The following is a 16,128-nucleotide window of genomic DNA, read 5'->3' as shown; positions in this document are numbered from 1 at the left end:
TCCCCTCCCTCTTCCTATCATGGCTGGAGCTCCATCTGTGGTGATGGAGACCACCGACTTCAGATCTATCCCCCTTTTTGTCAGCGTTCCTTTGATGGCTTCGTGGATGTCCTCTCCTTGTGTGTGTGCTTCAAGAGTTGTTAAACCCAACAGGTCCTTACAGAATTCCTTCTTTATTTTGTCATAAAATCTCACAAATACCAGAAGCTGGGCATTATCGGTGATCCATCCACAGCTAAAGAAATGCATGGTGCATTCTGAATGGCCTCATCAAGTTGTGAAATCACATCTTCAGCTAATTTCAGTTCTTCTCATTGCTGTGGAATCTGACAGTGGGATCTGTTTTATCTTTTCCTTCAGCTCATCATTTTGTTTACCATCAAGCAAGGTCTCAGCAACTTGCACTCATGCATTCTTTAACCATCTCTGTGTCAGTAAATGACTTTTTGTGTTTTCCCAAACCCCAAGCTATTCTCAGCAAGCACTCCATTGCACGTTCTTGGGCGGTCAGGGAATGGACAAGAACTTTGGTGGACCTCTCATATTGGGCTTTGAACTGATTTATTTTTCTCGTTCTCACCTCTGTTTTGGGGATACGTTTGCTCGAAATGACTGTTTTGTGTCATAGTGGTGCTTCACATTGGCACTTTTCACAAGCGCTACTGACTCTGAGCATATCAGGCACATTGGTTTTGAACTTTGTTGCGGGGCGAATGAATGCATCTATGTATGTATGTATGTCCACTCGTCTTTGAATATGCGATTTTCGCTATCAACTTTTCTTTGAACAAGCCATCCTCACATTCACACTGTCTATCGATGGATGTATTTCCGTGTGTGTCTGCCTGCTTGCTCCCAGTCCCAACACCGTCTTTCACTGTCAAAGACATTTGCATATATTCATGCGATTCATGCGAGACTAGTTTGTATAAATACACGCAATTGGATAGGACGCGGCCCCAGGCTGGTGTTGCTTCACCACTGCTAGAGACAGAGAGAAGCTGCGCTGCACTTGGAAAACAGCGCCCGGTCGATCATGTTTGAAAGCTGTCTGAAATTAATTTATTGACTTTGCTATCGTTAAGTTCGGTGCTGTTCGGTCCGAATTGACCCTTTGCTGGGTCCGGACACAGACCGCAGTCCGCCATTTGAGTATGACTGCCCTAGACCATGGGTGTCAAACGCCAGTCCTCGAGGGCCGCTAGGTCTTCTGGTTTTCATTCCAACTTAAGCTCTCATTAACAATATTTAATATTTTTCAAGGTCTTTTACAGTTGATGGTTTTAGAAATGCACTTGATTCAAGATACACTACCTGTGAAACATTGTGAGGCCTGAAGAGAAGTGTTAAATGTGTCCAGTTAATTACTTAATTGGTCTAATTATTTGACTGAGAGCTTGGGTGGAACGAAAGCCAGAAGACACTGCGGCTTTCCAGGAACTGAGTTTTGACACAAATTCATTGCACAATAAACACAATAAACACATTGGCTTTGTGTTCGGTACAGTTGGTAAAATAAATAAGTATTTATTGGTCCACTCATTGTTGAATCTACAATTTTCACCATTTTCTGTTCTTACTACAGTAGCTAGAGTATAGAGAGCCATGTTATATTATTATTATTAGTTTATTTAGCAGACGCCTTTATCCAAGGAGACTTACAGAGACTAGGGTGTGTGAACTATGCATCAGCTGCAGAGTCACTTACAACTACGTCTCGCCCGAAAGACGGAGCACAAGGAGGTTAAGTGACTTGCTCAGGGTCACACAATGAGTCAGTGGCTGAGCTGGGATTTGAACCGGGGACCTCCTGGTTACAAGCCCTTTTCTTTAACCACTGGACCACACAGCCTCATCTTTTTACACGAGTAAAAAACTAAAAATCACTCTGAGTATGTATTATTATTATTAATGAGTTAATGATAAATTAGAAATAAGTTATAAAACTAAAGGTTTCACCTCAACCACAGTGTTGTTTCCTTGTGTTGAACGGGTGACGGAGTAACGGATTCGCGATAACTAAATAAATTAATACATAAATTCAATTAAGTTTTCAAGTACATAAATTCAAGATCAATTTTTTTCAGGTACTTTTCACTTTTCTGTATCTACAACTCCAAAATTATTCCACAGAACAGAACTCACAAAACAGTTACTTGTTTTTTTAAACAATTCGACTCACACAGCACACAGGCAGAGCCGCAACAGAAACAGAGTCCATTAGCGTAATGCCCATAAAACCACCTGTTTTCTCGATTTCCAATGATCGAAATAAACACACACAAACGTTTTATACGAGCGTCATCGCTGTGCTTCTGGGTAGTGTAGTTTTCAAAGCAATCCATTATTTTTTATAGGAGAATAACAGCGGTAAAAGACTGTTTGCGCAGTATATATTTTTTTTTTTTAAAAAGGTGCAGTTGCAATGCAGAATTCCATTCCCGTTCCCAATGCCTAATTCCGCGATTCCGTCCGTGATTCCGCGATCGTGGAAAATCAGTAGCCCTACTTTATAAGTTTACACGCAATATTGTCAAAATATCACCTGATTTTCACTCAGTGAGAGCATTATTTCTTACACAAAGCTGGCAGGACACAAAACAGAAGAAAGAAAGAAAGTTTACAAACGAGAGGAGTCCATTCAGCCCACTATGCCTTTCACGTGGGTACAAAAAAGGAACAGGCTACACTAAATTGGATGCATTTGTTAATTAAATACATAAAAAAGCATGTGCTTTGCTCAAGAGGAATAACACCTTTGGTAGAATCGTGATGGGTAAATAGCTGGTTTTGCATAACACTGTACTTGACTAACTGTTATACAACCACAGCCTATTAGGAATGTCAAAAACCTTTATTACAACGGCCTGTAGGATGTCATAAATCGGTCATTATTCAGAAGAAAATGTTTTTCACTAAAGTTTAACTAAAGGTTAATAGTCAATACAAACACCCACACAATAACGTCGATTAAATTGAGACTTAAGCCTGTCTGAAGATTGCTGTAATATAACCAGCAATGGTTTTTTTATGGCCACTTTTACAATGTAGGAAGAGAGGCGTTTAAAATGTGTCACACAAGCATGGTCAAATCCAAGAAGCGCTTAGAAAGAAAACAAAAAGTCATCAACTAGAAAATCAAGTTCTGTTAAACTCTGTTGACCTGGAGCTGCATAAGGAAAAATAGAATGTTTCTAGAGAAACACCAGCACTCCATGGTGCGGCACTAAAAATAGCACTAATGCCGTCCAAATGCTTCCCCAGCAGATCTCTACCAGAAAACCTCCCTACCCAGCTCCAATTTCAATGCACATTAACAAGCAGAGTTTATAATGTGGGTTCTACAGTTGTATGCCTGCTGACCTGACTGTATAGCCTGCCACTCACCACAGCTGTAAGAATTCAATCTTTAGTGCACCATCGATTTAGCACATTGTTTTCAGAAAGAAGAAACACACCTAATAAAAGTTACTAAACCTGATATAAACAACTCCGACTTTTAACTGTAATGTTACTTTGAACTACTGTGCAAAAACGGGGTCTTACAATAAAAACAATTATTTTTATTTGCTTTATTGACCACAAACAATATTGCTGTGAAGCAAATAAACACAGAAACAGAACACTTTCTTAAACTTTTTTTTATATAAAAAAAAATACAGATACTGCACTAATGCAAATGAAGACACAATAATATTGTATTCCTTATTGATCGTCAGCTTTCTCCAAACACAGAATATTGTATTGATTAAAAAATGTGGTTGACAGATAAATAAATTGGTAGGTTAGGTTGAGGGGGACTAAAACGGTAAGAGAAACCCTGAAGACCGAGAAGCCAGTCACAAACACGCATTGCAATTGACCATTGAGATGCCGGGAACCAATGAGGTACATGAAGCTTGACAACATGCAATCTCAAAAACATTGCTATCCATATTCTTTTTTGCATAAAATCAAACTATCATAAGTAATTATAATTTTATCAATGTGTAAAACACCCAGTATGCAACTTATCTGGAACGTTGGCTTTGAGAATATAACCCCTATGTGAAATGTGTGGTTAAAACAATGCAGCTGTGAAAGGGTTAATTTTTACTAGACAAAACTGGTAATGGAACTTAACTAAGAAATATCTAACAATACAGCTGTGTACCAAACTTTATTACATTACTTTAGTGTACTATCCCTAAACAAAAAAAAAAAAAGAAGTCAGCCATATTATGGTCAATGTCATGGCCACCAACAAGGCTGCGAATATTTCACTCTCTCATCTGGTTTAATACATGAGGTTTGACACGGGCGGCAACAGCTCTGAAAAATAAGGTTATTTTTCTATGACGACACTAATGTGCGTACCAATTACGAAATATTTTTTAACTTGTTAGCTACCAGTGATATTTTTCTCAAGATAATTTTTTTCATTAATGCTTTGGACACACAGTACTGGTCATTAAGTCCCACCACCAGAAAGTCATTCGACTGCCTAGATTGTGAAGAAATCTCAGTGTTTGATTATAAAACACAATAGGTATTCCAAATATATGTTGCAATCTTGAGTTTTGCATTTTTAGCATTCAAAACTGGCAAGGAATTTAATTTAGGCCTGGTATTGCAAAAGCAAGTGGTGAACTATATTTTGAGCTCTTCTGAGTAATTTACTGTTCAAAATTGAGCAAGACCTACATATAGTGATTTTTTTTCCCTTTATCAGGTATTTGTTGGAAATCTTGTACAAAATGAGACTACAACATTTGCCTGTTGATTACCAATTGAACTTTGAAAAGAATGCTTCCCCTAAAAAAAAAAGAACTGTGAAATAACCAGGGGAATAGCTGTAGTCAAAAGGCCACTGCAGAAGAAAATGATGCATTGCAACAGACATTGCAGAATGATGGGGAACGTGGCAGAACATAGCATTTCTGGAAATCAGGATTGGGTCATTGGTTTAATACTAATTTTCAATCACTTGAAAAGGTCCCCTGAAATAATCGTACAGGCGCAAGAGAAGCATGGTGTATCAGTCAATAATACAGCAGGACTGTTCTAAGGAAGTTATAGGAATGTGGTTTACCTGGAAAAGCTGCTGCCAAAAAATCTACTATTACCCGTACAAACATAGAAGAGACTGGGTTTTGCAATGGAACACTTAACACTGGATACACATGTACTGCAGGGGTCGGCAATCGGCGGACCGCGGGCCAAATCCAGCCCGCGTACAGGAGGCCTCCTTGGCAGGGCTGTATCAAGTGCGGAGTGAGAGTGGAACTTCATTGTAATATTGCCACAACAGGGCTGTCTGTCATGGGGGATTCCCCATGTGATCTTCATATATAGTAGCAGCGGGGCAAACACAAAGAACTGTACACTGTACACATAATGTTTCCTGTGTTGTCCACTGATGTGAGTGGGTGTGTGATGCGAGTCTGTTTCGCAGGGAAGAGAGAGAGAGAGAGAGAGAGTGAGAGAGACCCTTTGAATAAAACAGCACGAAAACGATTTGATAAAAATAAAAAAGCAATTTCACTGCTTTTGCTGTACCCTGTTGTCTGTTTCTTCATTGACCGCCAGAACCCCCGCACATAGCTGGCCGATACAATATATTTCTGGCCACTAAGCAGAAAATTAAGTGTTTTGCAATACTGATTTCAAAGTGCTTGTATATCAGGTTTTGCATACAACGGCATATTGTATTACATTTAAGTCTTGCTATGGTGCTGGAACCCTCCTACACAGGAATACACAAAAACAAAGTAAATTCAAAAGTAGCACACATTTTTTATTTTAAATGCGTCATTGTGTTTTGTTCAATGCGTTTCATTTATGCCTGGCTATGGTATAGAACCCTCATACACAGGAACGCAGAATAATAATAATAATTATTATTATTTTTTATTTATTTATTTATTTATTTATTTTTTAAGTAGTATACATTTGTATTTTAAATGCTTCATTGCTTTATAACAAATTCAATGAGAACAATTGCACTTTCCTATTGCGATCAGCTTTAAAACATCAGGTGTGAGGGTGACAGACTTGACAGCGATAACAGGCAGAACTCCAAAAATGTACGTGCCCCTCATTTTGTTGAAATACCAAATCGCACTACGTTATTCAAACCCACTTGACAAATGTGGGGGACATCGGCTCAACAGCTGACATTGAGTTACGTTTCACTTTCAACATATCGTAATGTTAAAGAAAACTAATTTGTCTCTTAATAGATGCAACACAAATGCTATATTATTTTTACTGATATGTATTTGGAGTTGACAAGGACACACTATCACAATTGGTACTTTATTCCTTTCTGATTTGTTTTCAACCGGCCGCAGCTTTTTTTTTATTTTTTATTGATCAGCCGGTTGCCAATGAAACAATTTAAATCTGCCGTTTTTTCCCCCATCATGGAATAGATATCGATACATTGGGTCGTATATGCAGGTAAAGATTGATGCAGCATTGCCGCCAGGAATGCAGTTAAAGCTCACGTAGTCCAGGGTGCATGGCACATCTTAATGTATGCGCATCAAGAGGCCTGCTCTGGAAATGCCGGCAGGTCATTTGGCCCACCATGACGTTTACTTACCAACCCCTGATGTACAGTATGATGTGAGTTAGCTAGTGTGACAAAGTGGGGTTGTTTTGCCACATTTCTGGACCTTTCCACACGGTCTTCTTGTGTAAAAATGAACACTGGACCACAGGTATATTTCAACAGGGCATGTATATTTATTTTCACAAAACACAAAAAAAAAAAAAAAAAAAGCCTAACTCCAGCAAGGAGTACTAACTTAACTTACACATTTTTTAACTAATGAACTGGACAGCTACGACAAGGATGGCAGAAAAGAACAAGCAGTGTGACATATGCAGGAGGTAATGGGTTTAAAATTCATAACTGTTATTTCTCACAATTCTCAGATTCAAAATGCATGCACAGTTCTACATTGCTGGAATCCTAATGTGGACAGAAGCTAGGACTCTTGCTGCCTTTAAAACAAGACTTAAAACATATTTTTACAAACTAGCCTTTTTATTATACAATAGAACTGCTTTTTAGTTGTCCTTTCTAATTTGAAATGTTATTAATGTGCCTACTACGTTGTTTTTATTGTTCTTTTCACTGGCACTGGCTTTCTTTCTGTTAATAGATTGATTTTTAACTTTGTATAAAGTGCCTTGAGGTCCATGTGACGTAAAGTACTATATAAATGTGAATAAAGAAATAATACATACTAAAACTTGCAATAAATATACACATTGTTGTGAAATGTCTTTTTAGAAGAAAATTCCTTTCGTCACATTTGATCTTTTTGGAGACATGTCAGTAGACAAGTGGCTAGAATCACAAGAAGCAAAACCTCCATTTAAAAAAAAAAATAAAAACACGCAGACATCAAGTTCTAACAAGTCAACAACTTAATGACATTGAAGAAAACAAAAACACTTGAGCAGCTGGTATTTTTATTGATTGGATGAAACAAAGAAATGGTAAATCGACTTAAAAACAGTTTGTCTTGAAAATGTCGAGAATTCTATGCTTCAGTGCGTAATTTGGCTGCTCAAGACGATTCAATTTCTAGCTTTGTTATGTTGTTAGCCTCCATGCTGGTCTCAATCGCTCCATAAACAATGCTGACATAAACCGCAATGATAGCCTGTTAGAGATCAAGCATTCAAAAATGCCACTCATGTATTTCTGAATTAGCTTCTCCAGGTCAGTGGTAGTAATGCGTGGATAGTGAACTTTGTCTTTGCCTCCTTTTCTGTATCTTTTCATTATCAACAAAAATACATGATTGGCATTTTTTAATTCTTTGTCACTAACATTGCAGGTTATGTCAGCTCTGTTTACAGAGCGATTGAGACCAGCACGGAGGCTTCATTCATTTTAATTAATTACAATAAATAGAAACGTTGAAAACATCCAGTTTAATGTTTACAACAAAAAGAACCTTGTTTGAGGGACTATTTTTTCCTCCAAAGCAGAAGGATATATAATAAAATGTTGTTTTTTTTTAAACGTGTATCCGTTTTATAAGCGGGGTAACACACGCCAGGGCTTGTGCGTTGTGTTGCGTTAACATACGGCTTTGTTGGTTGAAAGCACTCAGCTTCGCTTAACGCCTTCAACCCAACTACAGCAGTATGTTAATGCACACGCTGTCATGTGTTATCCCTTAGTCAATTTCTTATTATTATTCAAATTCTTTGTCTTAATATATATTTAAGGTAATGCAATTTTATTTTTCTGTTAAAAGTGCTCCCGGCTATAGTGCTCTGCCACCCAGCCATATACAATTCCTGGGGAAAACCCTGTATATGTAGTAGTGAAACGTACATTCAATGCATTATAGAAACTGAAAATTGATGCGTTTTGAGTGGTGTTTATTTTTAATAACCAAAAATACCAGATTTTGCCAAATAATAATAAAAAACGATAACACGCCCCGAATTAAACAAAAAATAAAACCCAAAAAATTAAAGCCCTACGTATATTCCAACTGCAGCATTGGAATTCAATATATATATATATATATATATATATATAGGTGATGACTGCGGACTCTAACTCTATATCCATTTTGGTGCTTGTCTTAAAAGCTGGGTTGGCCGGACAAACTGTTCTAAACTGGTTTAAGTTGTATTTAACTAACAGACAGTATTTAGTTTCTTTATGGGAGTCTGTATCAGGACTATATATAATTACTTGTGGTGTCTTCCAGGGCTCTATTCTCTGTCTCATATTATTTTCTTTGTATATGCTACTACTGGGTGAGATCATTCGTGGATTATATTAGATTCTGATTTGAGTTTTGAGGCTCATATTTGAAAAATTACAAGTGTCTTTCTATCATCTATGAAACATTGCTAAACTTAGCTCTTTCCTTTCTTTGTCTGATGCTGAGCAGTTCATTAATACTTTTTTTTTCGTCTAGACTTGACTATTGCAATGCTTTATTTGCTGGGCTTCTGCGTCATGCCTTATCACGTTTGCAGCTTGTTCAGAATGCAGCTGCAAGGATTCTCACTAGAACAAAGAAAAGGGCTCATAACTCCTCCGTTGACCTCGCTGCACTGGCTTCCAGGGCATTTTAGAATTGATTTTAAAACCTTACTTTTGACATATAAAGCCCTAAATGGCTTGGCACCGGTTTACCCAAGAGAGATTCTGTTCACATATAAACCTCTTCACACTAACGCTGGCCTTTTGTGACTCCCAAAGGTATAATAGAAAAAGGAGAGGAGAAAGAGGATTTAGTCCTAATTCCCATTATTGTGGAACTCATTGTCCGTTTCTATTAGAGACGCTGTGGTGGTCAATATTTTTAAGTCAAGATTAAAAACTTACTTGTATAGCTTAGCTTTTTTAACATGACTTACTAACATAGTTGTTTGTATCGATTTTATTTGCTTATTTTTGTGATTCTTTGCGTTTTGTCTGTCATTCTTATTCACTCCTTTTTTTCTCAATTGTTCTGTTTAGATTTGTTCATGTTATTACTTAATACTGTATACGTTTGTTCTTTTTAACGGAGATGTTAAAGCTCTTTGAGATACTGCGTTATGAAAGATTTTTGTTTATATTATAAAAATATGATTACCATTCTATAGAATGTATTTTTAAACTACACGTGAATGTTTTATTCCATTTATATGGATTACCTGTGTGATAGGATTTTCAATAACATTTAAAACTAGTAGCTATGGTGATGGTCACCACTAAATTATGCAAATTAGTACTATCGAAGGTTCGAACCTTCATTCAGTAATGTGTTCCGAACATTTGAAGGTCAAAATGTACCCTTTGTTACAGCATACATTCTGTTCCAAGTCCAGTAGACTACATTTTATCCTTGCCTTGAACATTTATTCAGATTTCTCTATTGAGTGTTTAAAAAGTTAAGGGGCTTTCTTCCACCTTGTGCAACTCTTGGACTAGAATAACACAACACATGACTGTTTTGGGAGGTGTACAGGCCAGTACTGCCTGGCCAGCTACATTATCTCAAAAAAGCACACAGGATTTTTTCCACTTCAAATACCTCCCACAGTCATTACAACATTATGGAAACAATCCAACTCCTTCTCAATACAGCTGAGTCTGGCCATCAGTCATTCATTTACAGTATCTGGCACAGAGGTAAAAGCAGCCAGAACTCAGCTACCAAATGATCAGCTACACATGGCTCTAGTCTGTAGGCCATATATGCTTTCAGATACATTGGATAATAGTAAAATAAATACATGTGATATTAATTCATTTAAAAAAACCATGAGAACTTTTTACACATAACTTTAAAGTCTGTTTCAAAGCTCTTTTCAAAATGTCTCCTCTAGTGCACTGGGGCTTGAAATCTGTCCTCTAAATCACTGCAGGAAGAGCAATTAAAAAAGAAAAAAGAAAAAAAACATAAGTGCTCTGGCTTTCCTGTTTTGTACCACATCATGGATGTGGTACCTGTTTGACAATGCGGGCAATAACCCTTACACTACCACTGCACTAGAGCACTAAACACATTGTCACCAACACCACTAGCTTGTTGAAGTGAACAATCTACAATTTCTATGTGGTTACACATCTTAAAAGTATACACACATTTCTTATATTATGACTTTAAATATGTACATCTAGTAATAGGACAAATTGTCAGGGGGGGAATTGTCATGCACCCTACTCGCTGCAGCGTCATTCAGGCAGAACAGTGAACAGAAGGCACAGGTCTCTGATACCTGTTAATATAAAGTTATTATTTTCTGTTATTCGTGCCCAATACATATTGAATGGGTTAAATAATATAAATTGCTGATTTTGCAGTTACTTGAAGTAGAATTTCAATAGGTCTACTGCCCAATGTGTTCTGTGTTCTCTCACTTTCTTGTGTGTGGCTATTACAAACACAGTTTAAAGTGTCCGGAACAGAGCATTCTGGTTGGTTAAAAATGATGTCATAAAATGATTGCCTTAAGTGTGACCAGAAATGGGGAGTGGCTAAAGTTGCGCTTGTTTTGAAGAATGAGGTTGCTATTTTTCCCATCATAAAATCTGGCAACCCTGCTGAAGAGTATTAGTGGAGTGGAGGTGTTTGGCGGTGGGGCCTCCGTGGGTATTAAATTAAAATGGTTTATTCAGTCTTTTCAAAAGCGACTTGTCATCGCGAGAGTGTCTTGAGGGACACTGATTGGTTGACTAAATCGTTCCAGAACCGCTGTCATATCATTGAATTGTTTCGTATTCCGATTTCCACGACTGCACCTCATCACTACAAAACGGCATGTAAACAAACGGCAAAACGTGCCTGTTTCTCTTGCTACAAAAAGTTGGAAATTGGTCGAGCTCTTGAAAAAAATCTGAATCAGACACAAGTCGCCGAGCAATTTGGCGTTTCCCATTCTGTTAAATAAAGTGCATGTCTTGTATATTGCTGCTGCATTTTGTAACATTTGTAGGGGTGCTGTGTTAATTTAGTTTGACAGTTAGTTTGTCTGTTACTTTATTACTATAGTTTATTAACATACACTTCATTCATGATCACGTTGGGAATTACATTTATAAACCAAGCTTGTAATAACGAGGACTCCTGTACATGTCTGTGCTGCTCCATCATGTGATTATGTATTATTTATTTGTATGCTGTAATACTTATGGGAGTTACTCTCAGTGGGACACCCTGCATAAACAATGCTGTTGCAAAGTGGATAGCTACCGACTTAATTTGATTTCAATAACCACATTTATTTTAGGAGATCATTTACAATTAAAGGAACATATAACTGTTACTCAGTAAATGCTTGGTTTTATTTAGATATTTTCAAGCATAGGCGTAATTTACATGGGGGGGGGGGGGGCGGCATGTCCCCGCACTTTTTCAATAATGGGTAAAAGTCCTACTCACATTGCAGTACTAAAACTTATATTTCATAATAATTTATTGGTATAATCACTAGTCAGTACAGAAGTCAGTGGGGAAAAAATGGTATCAGATCCAGGATCATTGGAACTGGATCATGAGATGGAGTTTTACTACGAGGATCTGGATCAGGCTCCACTGATCCATAATGTTGATCCAATCCTGAAGTTGCACACACCTTAACAAGGGAAACCGACCAATGAGAAGTGAACATACGCGGCGCTTAGTTTAAAGGCCCAGGCTGACAAGTTTGTATGCAGCCTGAGATCAGAAAATGGCAAACAGATGGACAAAGCTAGAGGAGGATGCACTACGTTTATGTATCCAAAACACAGGAAAATGGTTAAAGTTTGTAATTCACCATAGCTTGTGTTATTTACTAATGTTATCACACTGAGGTTTCTTTCTACTTACAGTTTAACTTTTCATTTTAAACTGAAAAAGTAAACTTAAAACAGCAAAATGACCTTTGTGACTTGTGCAAATAAATAGACATCAATAAAAACTGAACACTTTGCCAAGTGCTTTTTACACAATTATTATACCAAATTAATCACAATACATTACCGATTCCAAATTATTTTTCATCTTTAAATACATCGCACACTCGCATCTCTACTCAATGTTCCAAAAAACTCACTCTTGGTCACATTTTACTAAACATTTTTAAAACTAATAAACAAACAATTACCATAACGAACATTATCGTATTCATCATAGTAAAGTTGTTCTTACCTGTAAACAGGAACACGTTTAACATTTGAAACTCATTGTCTGGAGCTTGGTGTTATTTACATCATCATAGTTACACTGCGGTTTGAGGTTCAAGCTGCATCTGCATATTTTAAGTGGATGGAAGCTGAAAATACTTTTTAAAAACACCCTTTTCTTATACCAATACATACTAGCATCATTTTAATAGCAAAACTGTATTTATCTTAAGTATTTCAATTGTGTGGAAACCCTCAACATTTCTAGAAATATATTTCAAGGGCAGTTCTCATCCCTCTCATTAAATCTGCATTATGCCACACTCGCTCTAGCACTCTGCACTTCGAGCTTCGTGCTCTTCGAAGCCTATAGTCACGGCTTCATAATTCCATGACCCAGAAGTGACTGAATAATATAGCTATTTGCCACACATGACATTGTGCCAACAATGTTTTGTTTTCAATGATTGCCGCAGGAATGTCTTTGGATCTTTTAAATCAGACAAACAAGGAAGGCGATATTTTGTTATACTTGTTTGTAACATTTTATTTCAGATAGAACAATCTTCATGCATGCACCAGCTACAGTAACTGCCCCCCCCCCCCACACACACACACTTTTTAAACCAAAGTTACACCACTATTTTCAAGTTATAAAAAACAATTTAATACCATTTTATAGGGAAACCGATCAGAAAATACAGTTTAATTTGAAATGCAGCAAGGTGAGTAATAAACTGACTGTTGTGATTAAACCGTTAAACAATTTAACAGCAAATGCTGGAGTCTGTGAAAATAAATATAAAACCATAGAGGGGCCAACAAAACGAATCCAAAATTAAGAAAACTGGCTTTTTCTGATGCACTGTTTTTTGGATGATGTTAATAATACCAATACATTGTAATAATAATAATAATAATAATAATATCAGTAATACAACATTTGAATGAGATGGATGCAGTAATTGCACCAATTAAATATGAGATTAAAACCAAGATTAACTGAGATTAAAAATTAATCGCGAGACTAATCGCAATTTTTTTTTTTTTTTTTAATCGCTTGACAACCCTAATACACTATGGGAAGTCATTTTAATAAAACTGACAGAAATTATTTACATTTTAGTAGTACCTTATGCAAACTCTTTTTTGTAACTGCATGTACAACTAAGTTCTTCCAGTTATGTTAGTTTCAAGTTACATGAATTACTACCCCCCCCAATTCAGACAGCAAGCATACTTCCCAAATTACCTTTAACGTACAATCGAATACAATTGAAAAGTGAGGTTTTAAACAAAATACGATCTTCATAAACATACAAGCTATGCAATGAATGTATCGTTGCGCAGGCGTGGTAGGTAAAGGAAGACAGGATGAAGCAGCTAGCTAGGTACTAGAAGCATTTTTGTTTTGTCCTTTATAAACATCTGATAAACAATATCGCATAGGCGAAATTTAGACTGGGGGCATATCCCCCTCACTTTTTCATTATTTCAGATAGAATAATCTTTATGCATGCATCAGCTACAGAAACTGACCTCCCACACAAACACACTTTTGAAACCAAAGTTACGTCACACTCGTTCACAAATTGTGCTAAATAACAAACGGCTGAGATGTCAAAAAGATTTGACTCAAAACGTGTTCTGATTTGTACTAGTTCTAGAACAACATCTAAAAGTCCCTACTTACTTAAGACCAGCTCTGGCAATTTCACATGTAGTACAGTCAGAATACAACTAAACAACACCAATTCTGTTACTGCCGCAAACTAATTTACAAATTAACAGTTCACCTTATTCATGTCAGCTGCCCTCGTTCAATTTGCCATCGATACCATAGTAGAGTTTGGAATAGACAGCAAGCACTCGCAAATCAAAAACGACCCGCTGATTTCTGCACGTCCTTGTTTGTCCCCGTTTTCACAGAACACAAACTAGCTCAAGACAAGGAACACTGGCTGTTGGAGGAAATGACGGCGTGACTGACAGATACACTGACACACCTCCCGACACACCTATGCTCTCAGCAAATGAAGTTGCACGACAGCTAACCCATCCCTTACTTAAGTTACAATTAAACTGCTGCTGTGATTATGAATACAGTTTGTCACTCGTGTGTGCATGTGGTTGTTTACTGCTGCTGGTAGAACAGCGGTAATGCATTCTCACAGTCCCGGCGCAGAAAAAAGTTAAGAGATTAGCTTCTTGTTTAAAGTAAAGCATGGCATTTAACTACCTTTACTAATACTATTAATGAATTATGAACATCACAAATTAAAAATAGTATTTGTAAAATGCAACGATACTACATTACATGAGGAGGTTCACAATCAATATTTGATAAGGGATATCATTTGATAAGGGATAAGGGAGAAAAATCTCCGAGTAAAGTTTTTATAATAGAAGAAAACTGATATGAAGACATTATTATGCGTTGTTCATTTAAATACAAACAGTCACACACCATACTTAGTTTTAAATCCCTATCGATCAAACGTGAATTTTAACAGTGATGTAATTATTCAAATACCGAGAAGACAAGCATACATAAAGTTTTGTGTGATACTAATTATAAAATCACATTTAGCAATAAAACTAGCTTAAGCGGGTTGACGCGAGAGGGTCAATTGCAGCGTACCTGTGACTTAGTCCGCATCAAGTGGACTAAAATGCGGTCTAGCAAATCCTGCAGATCTGTACTAAATTAGTCCCGAGTGCAGCGTTCCAAACAGCTGACCTGAACTAGTGGAACAAGTTAGACCGGTAATGAGGACTAACCCATAATAAGCCATTACAAATGACGATGGAAATTCACAATTTAAAGCAGGGCTTCTCAAATTCGGACCTGGGGACCCCCTGTCTCTGCTGGTTTTCATTCCAACCGAGCTCTCAGTTACTTAACTAGACCCTTCATTGAACTGATAATTTGTTAATTAGACCCTTTTTTTTTTTTTTTTTTTATTGTTTTCAGGTCTTGAACAGTTGCATATTTCAAGTAACATTTGATAAGTAGTGCAACTGTTTAAGAGTTGAAAACGTAAAAAAGGTCTAAATAAGCAAATTATTAGTTTAATTTAGGGTCTAGTTAAGTAATTGAGAGCCCAGTTGGAATGAAAACCAGCAGACACAGGGGGTCCCCAGGACCCAGTTTGAGAACCCCTGATTTAAAGTGTAAAGACAAACTCGGACATTTAGGTGTACATTATCATTACTAGCATTTGATAAATAAATAAATAAATACATAAATATAAAAAAGGTCAGAAATATGAAAATGTATGAACAAAGCAAATAATAAATATATTAATGATAGAATCGTCTTTATTATGATTCGGGCAAACACGTTTAAGTAAAAGTGCACCTATATTCATAATTGTCTTTTTATGCACATTTCGCACACAGATCATACCTTCATTTTAGCTTGCCGGACCTGTAATCTATTGCTGCTTGACACTGAACGTTAAGTTCTACATTTGTCGTTTATATTTAATACCCATTACACTGAC

The 16,128-nt window shown here is 36.9% G+C and overlaps 1 protein-coding gene across 2 annotated transcripts in view; it reads right to left on the bottom strand.

The window, feature by feature from the left end:
• Positions 1 to 15,368, bottom strand: part of LOC117419756 (peroxisome proliferator-activated receptor alpha) — a 60,191-nt gene extending 44,823 nt beyond the window's left edge. The window contains exon 1 of one of the 2 annotated variants that reach the window (XM_058986331.1): positions 15,264 to 15,368. The gene's annotated coding sequence lies outside the window, so the exon portion shown is untranslated. Of the gene's footprint in view, positions 1 to 14,418; positions 14,667 to 15,263 lie in introns of those variants that run through there. The other variant, XM_034032812.2, reaches the window with a different exon arrangement.
• Positions 15,369 to 16,128: the final 760 nt, after the last annotated feature.

Source organism: Acipenser ruthenus, chromosome 14 (genome assembly GCF_902713425.1).
Source record: "Acipenser ruthenus chromosome 14, fAciRut3.2 maternal haplotype, whole genome shotgun sequence".
NCBI classification, from domain to species: Eukaryota; Metazoa; Chordata; class Actinopteri; order Acipenseriformes; family Acipenseridae; genus Acipenser; species Acipenser ruthenus.
Note: the sequence above shows the minus strand (reverse complement) of the source record. Positions and strands in the feature narration are given on the sequence as shown.